The sequence below is a fragment of the Dipodomys ordii genome, unplaced genomic scaffold (assembly GCF_000151885.1).
Source record: "Dipodomys ordii isolate 6190 unplaced genomic scaffold, Dord_2.0 Scaffold215, whole genome shotgun sequence".
Classification (NCBI taxonomy): Eukaryota; Metazoa; Chordata; class Mammalia; order Rodentia; family Heteromyidae; genus Dipodomys; species Dipodomys ordii.
This window is the reverse complement of record NW_012267431.1, coordinates 1,131,245-1,141,307: the sequence shown is the minus strand read 5'-3', so window position 1 is coordinate 1,141,307 and position 10,063 is coordinate 1,131,245. Positions and strand designations below refer to the sequence as shown.

The 10,063-nt window shown below is 43.9% G+C and overlaps 1 pseudogene; it reads right to left on the bottom strand.

Moving 5' to 3' along the window:
- The window catches only part of LOC106000294, a 46,057-nt pseudogene extending 39,612 nt beyond the window's left edge, over positions 1–6,445 (bottom strand).
- Positions 6,446–10,063: the final 3,618 nt, after the last annotated feature.

Below are 10,063 nucleotides of genomic sequence, written 5' to 3'. Positions count from 1 at the left end.
TTATTTTTTTGGGTCCAGTTGGGGGGCCTGAACTCTGGGCCTGGGCGCTGTCCCTCAGCTCTTCAGCTCAAGGCTAGCGCTCTACCACTTGAGCCACAGAGCCACTTCCGGCTTTTTTCTCTTTGCTTATGTGGTGCTGAGGAATCAAACCCAGGGCTTCAGGCATGCAAGGCAAGCGCTCTACCACTGAGCCACCTTCCCCGCCCTTACCTTAAGTTTAAATAGCACATAAGCATTGAGTCACATGTGACACCTGGAACTATTACTCAACTGAGCAGCAGCCCACCAAAGATCCATGTGACAGATCCATAGGCTTAGAGCCTGGCCCTGTCCTAGAGCTACGTAGGTTGGGCACTGCTGCCACCCCAACTCTTGCCTCAGAGCCATCACTGCCAATACTACCAAACTGAATCATAGCTATTCCTGCCCCTGTCAATGAACTGGCACATCCTTTCCCTTAGATGTCATGTGTCTCCAGGGCCATGTGGAAGTATATACAGATTCTGGTCCTTGACTATTACAGTAATGCTCTAGCCCTTTGAGTATGATTTGAAAAATAATCAAACACAAGTTTATGGTACAGACAATTTTTGCCCATTTTTTGTCAGTCGTGGGGCTTGAACTCTGGGCCTGGGTGATTTCCCTCAGCTCTTCAACTCAAGGTGAGTGCTCTACCACTTGAGCCACAGCACCACTTCCAGTTTTTTGGTAGTTTATTGGAGATAAGAGTCTCACAGACTTTCCTGCCCAGGCTGGCTTTGAACCTTGATCCTCAGATAACCATCTCCTGAGTAGCTAGGATTACGGTGTAAGCCATCAGTGCCTAGCCAATTTGCTTTTTATAGATATGGAAAGTGTGGAAAGAGGCCAAACCTAGGAAGTTAATAGGTTCTAAATTGAAATGGGTATGTGAAACACCAATGGAAATGATAAACTAGGTTAACTCCAATAAGGGCAGATCCCCACTGACACTTCAATGAGCATCATTAACAACAACCCAGTTGCAACACCTGTTAGTTATCTATTATCACAATAAGAATAACCTCAAGGGATTCAATCAATGTATTCAAACAGGACAAGCTAGGGAATGACATGGAACCTAGCAAAGCTGTTTCATTAAATACAGCTAAGCAAGTTGAAGCCATGTCAAAACTGTATATGCTTCATGCAGCGATACTAAAATGAAGAAGACGATGGAAGAATAATAATGATTTCAGGGAGAAATAATGAAGCTATCAGAAGTAAAAAGACATCTGAAAGATGAAGTCCTAAGGCTCAGGTAGGGACTCAGATTTCGATAAACCTGGATCAACCTCAACTATGACCTTCAGATACAACATCCTCTTCCTTCTCTTCTGTTATTACAATAATTTTCATTGGCTTCTTTCATCTGAGTCCTCCTCTCCTTCCTTCCCTTTCTTTTTTTCTTTCTCTCTTTTTTTTCTTCTGATTCTGGGGCTCCAACTCACAGCCTCATGCTCTCATTTGACTCTTTCAATCAAGGTTGGCACTCTACTGAGTGAGCAACACCTTCACTTCCAGCTTTTTGGTAGCTAATTAGACATAAGAGTCACAGACTTTTCTGCCCAGGCTGGATCTGAATTCTCAGGTCTTAGCTTCCTAAGCAGATAGATAGGATTACAGGTGTAAGCCACCACCAGCCCCAGGCAGCTCCAGCTTCTCTGCTCAAGAATCTTACTGCTTAAGTCATATTGTCAGTCTTGCTTTTTGGCTGTGAGATGGGAATGTCAGGGGCTTTTTCCCTGGAGCTGGCTTCAAATTGTAATCAAGTAGGTCTCAAGTCTCCTGAGTAGCTAGGATTACAGTCATGAGCCACAGGTACCCTGCTTAATAGATAGATACAAGATGTAATTATCAAAACAGTTACTTTTTTTGGTATGACCATAGGCTGGCTTGGAAATTGCTATGTAACATGCTCAGGCTGGCCCTGAGCTAGGACTCTCCAACTTCAATGTCTCCAATACAAGAATTACAGCTGCGTGCCACTGTATTTCACTATAAAATAGGTACTGTCTTCCTTTACTAGCACTAAGCAAATGGAATCAGCTTTGAACTGCGATCCTCAGATCTCAGCCTGAATAGCTAGGATTACAGGCTTTTTGCCACTCACAACCAACTTTCTCTTGGTTTTGTGATGCCTAAAGATTTCTGTGATGGGAGCAGTCTCACAAGTGCAATCAAAGTTCTTTCCTAATAGATTTGTTTTTAATTTGATACAACAAAATCAAAACATCTTATATCACATACCAAACATGATAAAATTTCAACTAAACGTTTAACTAGAAAAATTTAAAAACACTGAAATAAGTGTTAATTTTATGGTTTTTTTTTTTGACAGGCCTGGGACTTGAACTCAGGGCCTAGGTGCTATCTATCCCTGAGCCTCTCTGTGCTCAAGGCTGGTGCTTTACAACTTGACCCACATTGCCATTTTTGGCTTCTTCTGAGTAGTTTATTGGCGATAAGAGTCTCCTGGACTTTCCTGTCCCAGCTGGCTTCGAACGGTGATCCTCAGATCTCAGCCTTCTGAGTAGCTAGGATTACAGGTGTGCACCCAGCTAATTTTATCTTTTCAGTATAGAATAAAATCCTGTTCTTTCCCTAATTTACTGGAGACACAGCACAACATTCGAAATTAAAAGTTCCCATTTCTTTTGCCAGTTCCACAATAAGCCTTGTAAATAATCCAGGGACCATGGGCGGTGTTTGGGGGATGGGAGTGGAGGTGGGGGAGGTTACAAAGTAGTCCTTGAAGCCTTGTGCCAGTGGCTCACGCCTGTAATCCTAGCTACTCAGGAGGCTGAGATCTTAAGATTGTGGTTCAAAGCCAGCCCAGACAGGAAAGCCTGTGAGGCTCTTATCTCCAATTAACCACCAGAAAACACGAAGTGGCGCTGTGGCTCAAGTGGTAGAGTGCCTGGCCTTAAGCACAAAGAGGCACGGGCATAGGGCCCAGGCCCAGAGTTCAAGCCCTGGGATCAGCAAAAAGAAAAAAAAAAGTCCCAACAAATACAATAAATCCCAACTTAGATTTTGAGACCTTTGTTCCTGCACTGTCCCTGAGCTCTTCAGCTCAAGGCTAGTGCTCTACCACTTGAGCCAGAGCGTCACTTCCATCTTTTTCTGCCTATATAGTGCTGAGGAATCGAACCCAGGGGCTCAAGCATGCAACGCAAACACTCTACCACTGAGCCATCTTCCCAGCCAGGCTGCCAGCAGCATGAGAAAAGCACAAAGTGGAGTTACAAAGTGAGCAGAGGCTCTCCACCACTTGGTTTATCGAGCCACAACACCACGCACTGATTCTCACTTTCAGTAACGATATCACAACTCTAGGCGTCGAATCACAACTCTCCGAACCGAACTCTCCCAAGCCCACAGTCTAATTTCCCGCGGCTGGTGACTTCCGCTTCCTGTCCCGTAATCCTTATAATCCTCCCGCCACTCCCTCCTCCCCTACCCTGGCCAAGGCGCTGGTTCCAGGTCCATCGAGACGCTTGGCGTTTTCGGCGGCCTGCCATCCCTTCCCGTGGGCTGAGTCGGAGGTTCCAATAGAGACGTTGCCAGGTGGGCTCATTAAGAGTCCCCTCGCGAGCGACGGCAAGGGAAGGGACTGAGGGAGAGTCGCGGCTTCTCGCGAAGAAGCGCCGCTGGGAGGGGGGCGGGCTGGAACCGAGGATGGTGGGAAAGCTGCCGTGTCCCGCGGAGAAGCGCGGCCATTAGAGAGCTAAGGGAACGGACGGGTTTGAGGGAGGGTGGCCGTGTTCTGTGGAGGAGCGCGGCTGACAATGGCTCCAGAGAAGCAGGTCCGGTCGTGGACATTTGGGGGCACAGGGGTTATTCGACCCTGAAGCCTTGAGCCCCGGTCACCGGCGCTTCAGAGGTCACTTCCCGCGGCAGCGGCGGACGGAGGCCAGCCTTGTGGTGAGGTCGGTGGGCGGCCTTGGCGCCTCAGGAAGACCACTGGGGAATGGGGGGAGGGGCGGGGACAGCGAGGTCCGTGGTCGGAAGACTCAGGCACCCAAGATGGCGGCTCCACTAGAGAGTCTGCCTAGGGACCAGCCATGTTCCTTGCCTGGCAAAGTAATGGAAGAAAATTGGAAAGCCCGCCTTTCCTCTGACCCGCACACGTACACGCGCACGCAGTGTGCGTGCACTCGGTGTCTTGGGCAAGCGTCTGCTTCTGCGCTGGCACTGTCACTGAGCATGCGCAGCTCTAGTCCAAAACCACGAAGCTCCCTCCAAGCAGTTTCCCAACTTGAAGCTCATAGTGTGTGTGGATTTTTTTTGTTTGTTTGTTTGTTTGGAGTGGGGCTTGAATTAAAGGCCTCGAGCGCTCACGTCTCCTTTTCTGTTCATTGCTGGTGCTCTTCCATTTGAATCACACCTGCACTTCCTGTTTCTTACTGGTTAATTGGAGATGAGTCTTAACTGTTGCTTCAGCTGCCTTTGAATTGTGATCCCCAGATCTCAGTCACCTGAGTCGCTGGGATTGCAGGCCTGAGCCACCAGTGCCAGGCTCAGTACTTGTTTTTTAGTCAGTCGTGAGGCTTGAACTCTGGGCTTGGGCGTTGCCCCTCAGTTCTTCAGCTCAAGGCGAGCGCTCTACCACAGCGCCACTTCTGGTTTTCTGGTGGTTTATTGGAGATATGAGTCTCACGAAATTTCTTGCTGGGGCTGGCTTTGAACCTCAGATCTCAACCTCCTGAATAGCTAGGATTACGGGAGTGAGCCACCAATGCCCTGCTAGGCCCAGTATTTTTAAAAGGCAAATTTGGGACCAGTTAAGCATTGACATGGGATTATTATGGAGCTGTTTGGAGCATGCTTTGCTCTATATGGTGAAGAGTTTCTTCAAGGTCGCTTGGGGGAGATGTACAGTGAAGTTTGTGGGATGGAGTGATAGGAACCCTGCCATCCTAGGGTTACTGATATAGGCTCTTCAAGGAAAATGATGGAGTGTGTATAAAGTGATAAGTACATGGCGATCGATGTATGAATGGCCTGTGAGGTATGAAATTGAGTTTATTGTGTGAGTAGTGATGGAGGTATATTAAGTCAGATCTTGAGGTCCATGTTAGGAGGGCTGCTTCTTTTTGCTGTTACTGGAGTTTGAATTCAGCCTTTTCCTGGGTGCAACTGGTGATCTACCACTTGAGTCACACTTCCATTGTGGCAGATTGCTAATTAATTGGAAGTGAAATGCTATACACTTTACTACCTGCCTTGGACTGGCTTACAACTTTTATCCCCCAGGTGCCAGCTTCCTGAGTAGGTAATAAGCCAAAGATGCACTGCTACTGGTCCCTTCCTTCCTTCCTTCCTTCCTTCCTTCCTTCCTTCCTTCCTTCCTTCCTTCCTTCCTTCCTTCCTTCCTTCCTTCCTTTCTCTTTCTATCTTTTTCTTTCTTTCGGCTTGAATTCCAGGCCTGGGTGCTATCCCTGAGCTCTTCAGCACTCTACCACTTGAGCCACAGTGCCACTTCCCGTTTTCTGGTGGTTACTTGGAGATATGAGTGTCATGGGCTTTCCTTCCCAGGCTGGCTTTGAACCACAATCCTCAGATCTCAGCCTCCTGAGTAGCTAGGATTACAGGTGTGAGCCACTGATGCCTGGCTTTACTTCTGATATGAGTTTATTTCAAAACATACTTTTAAATGGGGCACAGGTGGCTTACCTCTGTAATCTTAGCTACTCAGGTGTATGAGATCTCAGGATTGAAGTTCAAAGCCATTCTAGACAGGAATGTCTTTGAGACATCAATTCCAATTAACCAGCAAAAAAAGCCAGAAATGGAGCTGTTGCTCATTGGGAGAATACTAACCTTGAGCAAGAAAGCTTAGGGACAGCACTATGCCCTGAGTTCAAGCACAAGACCACCACACACCCTATTTTTAAAGCTGGGGATGTGGCCCCAGTTATAAAGTGCTTGCCTGGGTAGTACCAGGACCTGAATTTCAAATTCCAGTATTTCCCTGCCCCCCCAAAAAAAACTACCTTTTGACTTAAACTTACTGTGTTTTTGCTTTGCCATTAGTATATGCCCTTCATTATTTTTTGTTGTTGTTGGTCGTGGGGCTTGAACTCTCGATCTGAGCTCTTCAACTCAAGGTGAGTGCTCTACCACTTGAGCACCTACTTTTGGTTTTCTGGTGGTCCATTGGAGATGTGTCTCATGGACTTTCCTGCTCTGGCTGGCTTTGAACCATGGTTCTCAGATCTCAGCTTCCTGAGTAGCTAGGATTAGAGGCACCAGCCACTGGTGCCTGGCTAAAAATCATACATTTCTGTAAATGAGCTGGAATTTGAACCCAGATGGTCAGGTTTCAGACCCCAAGACTTATATCTATATTATTCAAGTAGTAAGAAGGACTGCTATCCACTACCCAATACCTTTCCTCTAGATCCAGGTTGGCAGAAGTCATGACTTATGCCACTTTTTAAATTTGTCAGTTGTGGGGCTTGAGGGGCTTGGGTGCTGTCTCTGAGCTCTTTTTGCTTAAGGATAGTGCTCTACTACTTTGAGCCATAGCTCCACTTTTGGCTTTTAGGTGGGGTTGCCTCCCTTAGAATAGGTTAATGTATGTAGTTCTCTCAGCTCCCATGTGAGTTGTTACATAAGAGTGAGCCTGGCCCCATAATCTCTCTACCTTCTTGTGTTATCATAAGATACCATATGCATTCACTCCCACCATTGTGATGCTCTCTCCAGACTTTTGCTAGACCTGGATCAAGCCATGATTCTCCAGATCTCAGCCTCCTGAGTAGCTAGGATGATAGGTGTGAGCCATGGGCAACTATCTCTGTCTGTCTGTCTCCCTCTCCATATATATATGTATGTATGTATGTATATATATATATATATATATAATTTTTATTAAGTATTTGTACAAAGAGGTTACAATTGCATAAGTCAGGTCAGGAGTATAATGCTTCTTGGTTAATGTCACTTCTTCCATCCTCCCCATTTTCCCTCTCCTATTCTTTTTTTTTTTTTTTTTTGGTCCGGTCGTGGGGCCTGAACTCTGGGCCTGGGCGCTGTCCCTCAGCTCTTCAGTTCAAGGCTAGCACTCTACCACTTGAGCCACAGCGCCACTTCCGCCTTTTTTCTTAGGTGGTGCTGAGGAATCGAATCCAGGGCCTCTGGCATGCAAGGCAAGCGCTCTACCACTAAGCCACCTTCCCAGCCCCTCCCTCTCCTATTCTTACCCTCAAGTTACATAGTCCAGTTTTTACATAATGTGCATTGAATATAATGACTGTGTTTGCTTACGCTTCATCCCTCCATATGCCCCTCCCCAATTTAACTTTTCCCCAAAGCATATTTTTCACTTCCTGGTATTCCTTTTGATAAACAGTACACTACTTGTTCAGAGGCATTAATTTTGGATGTCTTTCCTATGTATACCATCAGTTTGTGCATTGAACTTGGTATATCTTACAACACATACTCATATTTTAGATCTAGTATCCACATATGAGAGAAACGCTCTCTCTCTGAGACTAACTTCATTTAACCTGATTTTTTCTATGTCTTAACATTTCCCTGCAAATGGCATAATAATCTCTCTGATGAATGAATAAAATTCCATTGTATATGTGCCACATTGCTTGATCCACTTATCCAATGTAGGGCATCTGGGCTATTTCTATAACTTAGCTTTTGTGGATAGTGCAGTAGCAAACACAGATGTGTAAGTATCTTTACTATATCCTGGTTTGTAATGCTTTGGGTAGATGCCCAAGAGTGGTATGGATAGATCATACTGTAGTGCTATGTTTAGTTTTCTGAAGAATCTTCAAACCTCCTTCCAGAGTCGTAGTACTAGTTTCCATTCCCACCAAAAGTGTAAAAGGGTTCCTTTTACTCAGTGTTGGCCAGTCCTACTGAGGTTAGGTGGAATCTCAATATTGTTTTAATTTATTTCCTTCATGACCAGGGGTGTTGAACATTTCCTCAAGTATTTATTGGCCGCTCTTACTTCTTCTGAGAAGTCTCTAACTCCTTTGCCTATTTATTGACTGGGTTATTAATTTTTTGGGGGGTTTAGTTTCCTGAGTTCCTTGTGTATATTAGGCTCCAATAGGATTTATAGCTGGTGAAGATCTTCTCCCAGTCTATTGGCTATCTTTTTAGTTTATTAACTACATCCTTTGCTAAGAAGAAACTTTAGTTTGATGTAATCCCATTTGTCAAATCTCTTTATTTGCTGAGTCCCTGTAATTCCCAATATTTTTTCCATTGTAATTTACTCTATTTAAGAGAAAAACTAGAAAAAATGACCATCTACATGTACATGACTACACAAATGGCAGCATATCTGAACAACAGAATACCATTCAGAGAGAAAACTGACCTGTTGATAATATATTATATATAATATATATATCACCACTGCATAGATGACATACAGGATGAACCTGAAAAATTACATTGCTTATAAAAAGGAAAATATTGCTATACTGTCATTTTTAACATTCTGAGTAAGTATAAATTATATACTTAAATCATCTCTAGATAACTTATAATGCTTAATGCAATGTAAATAAATGCTACCTAAGTAGTTATTGTACTATATTGTTTTGAAACTAATGACAAAATCCTGTATTGGCTCAAAATTTTTTGAATATTTTCAGTGCACAATTGGCTGAATCTGGATAGAGGACCTATAGTTATAGAAGGACAATGTATGTCATTCCCTTATATAACAAGATGCATACTACATTCTATTTATCTATTAATTAGTAAAAGGACATTTGAAGTTTGTCCACTTTTACCTATTCTAAGTAATGCTGCTTTCAACATTCTTCTATTAGTCTATTTACTTTATTGTTATTATATAGGTGGTATACAGAGGGGTTACATTCACATGCATTAGGTAATAAGTACATTTCCTTTTATACAGTGTTGGTTTCTTCATTCTATCCCATTTCCCCCTTCCCATCTTCACTCACAAATTGTATGGTTCACTTTCATCAATGTCTAGTGCGCTCCACTGATTCACTTTTGACACTTCTGTATTAATTTTGTATAAATTTACATCTTCTCTTGGGTGGATACTCATGAAATTGTTGGTGTAGGGTGTGAGAGGAATTTTACCTCTTAAGTTTCTTTTTTTTTTGGAGGGGGTGGAGCTAGTAATGACATATTGTCAACACAGATTAACAGGGGAAAAGATTAAAAATTTAATGAGTTTAAGAGGATGCAGCACTAGGCACTGGTGGATCATGCCTGTAATCCTACCTACTCAGGAGGCTGAGATCTGAGGATTATGGTTAAAAGTCAGCCCTAGCAAGAAAGTCCTTGAGACTCATGTCTAACCACAAAAAGCCTGAAATAGAGCTATGGCTCAAGTGGTAGAACTCTAGCCTTGAGCAAAAAAGCTCAGGCATTCACCCAGGCCCTGAATTCAAACCCCAGGACCAACACACAAATAAGATACAGGGGCTAGGCATGACCTGAAAACCAGGCATGGTGATGTATGCCTGTAATCCCAGCAATTAGGAGACTGAGGAGGAACATGGCTTTATGAGCAGCCTGGGCTACATTGCAAAACCCTTTCTCAAATTTAAAGAAATGAAGACCTGCATTGGGAATATGGCTTTGTGGTAGAGTACTTGGCTAGTATGCATGAGGCACTGGGTTCTATCCCCAGTGTGGAAGAAAGGGGGTAGGGTGAGGAGAAGGGGAAGAAGTGGAGAGAGAAACCAAAGAAGTAGTCAAATCTTCTTGAGATTTTTCCCCCTCTTTTTTCTCCTCCTACGCACTAGACTAGAAAATAATATTTGTGAAAAAGCACTAAATTATGTAGATAGACTTGGAAGATAAAAATTATGTTATAATATAGTTGATAAGAATGCTGCTTTCCATTATTTACCATAGCTAAGATATGGAACCAGCCCAGATGCCCCTCAGTAGATGAATGGATCAAGAAAATGTGGCATATATACACAATGGAATTCTATGCCTCCATCAGAAAGAATGACATTGCCCCATTTGTTAGGAAATGGAAAAACTTGGAAAAAATTATATTAAGTGAAGT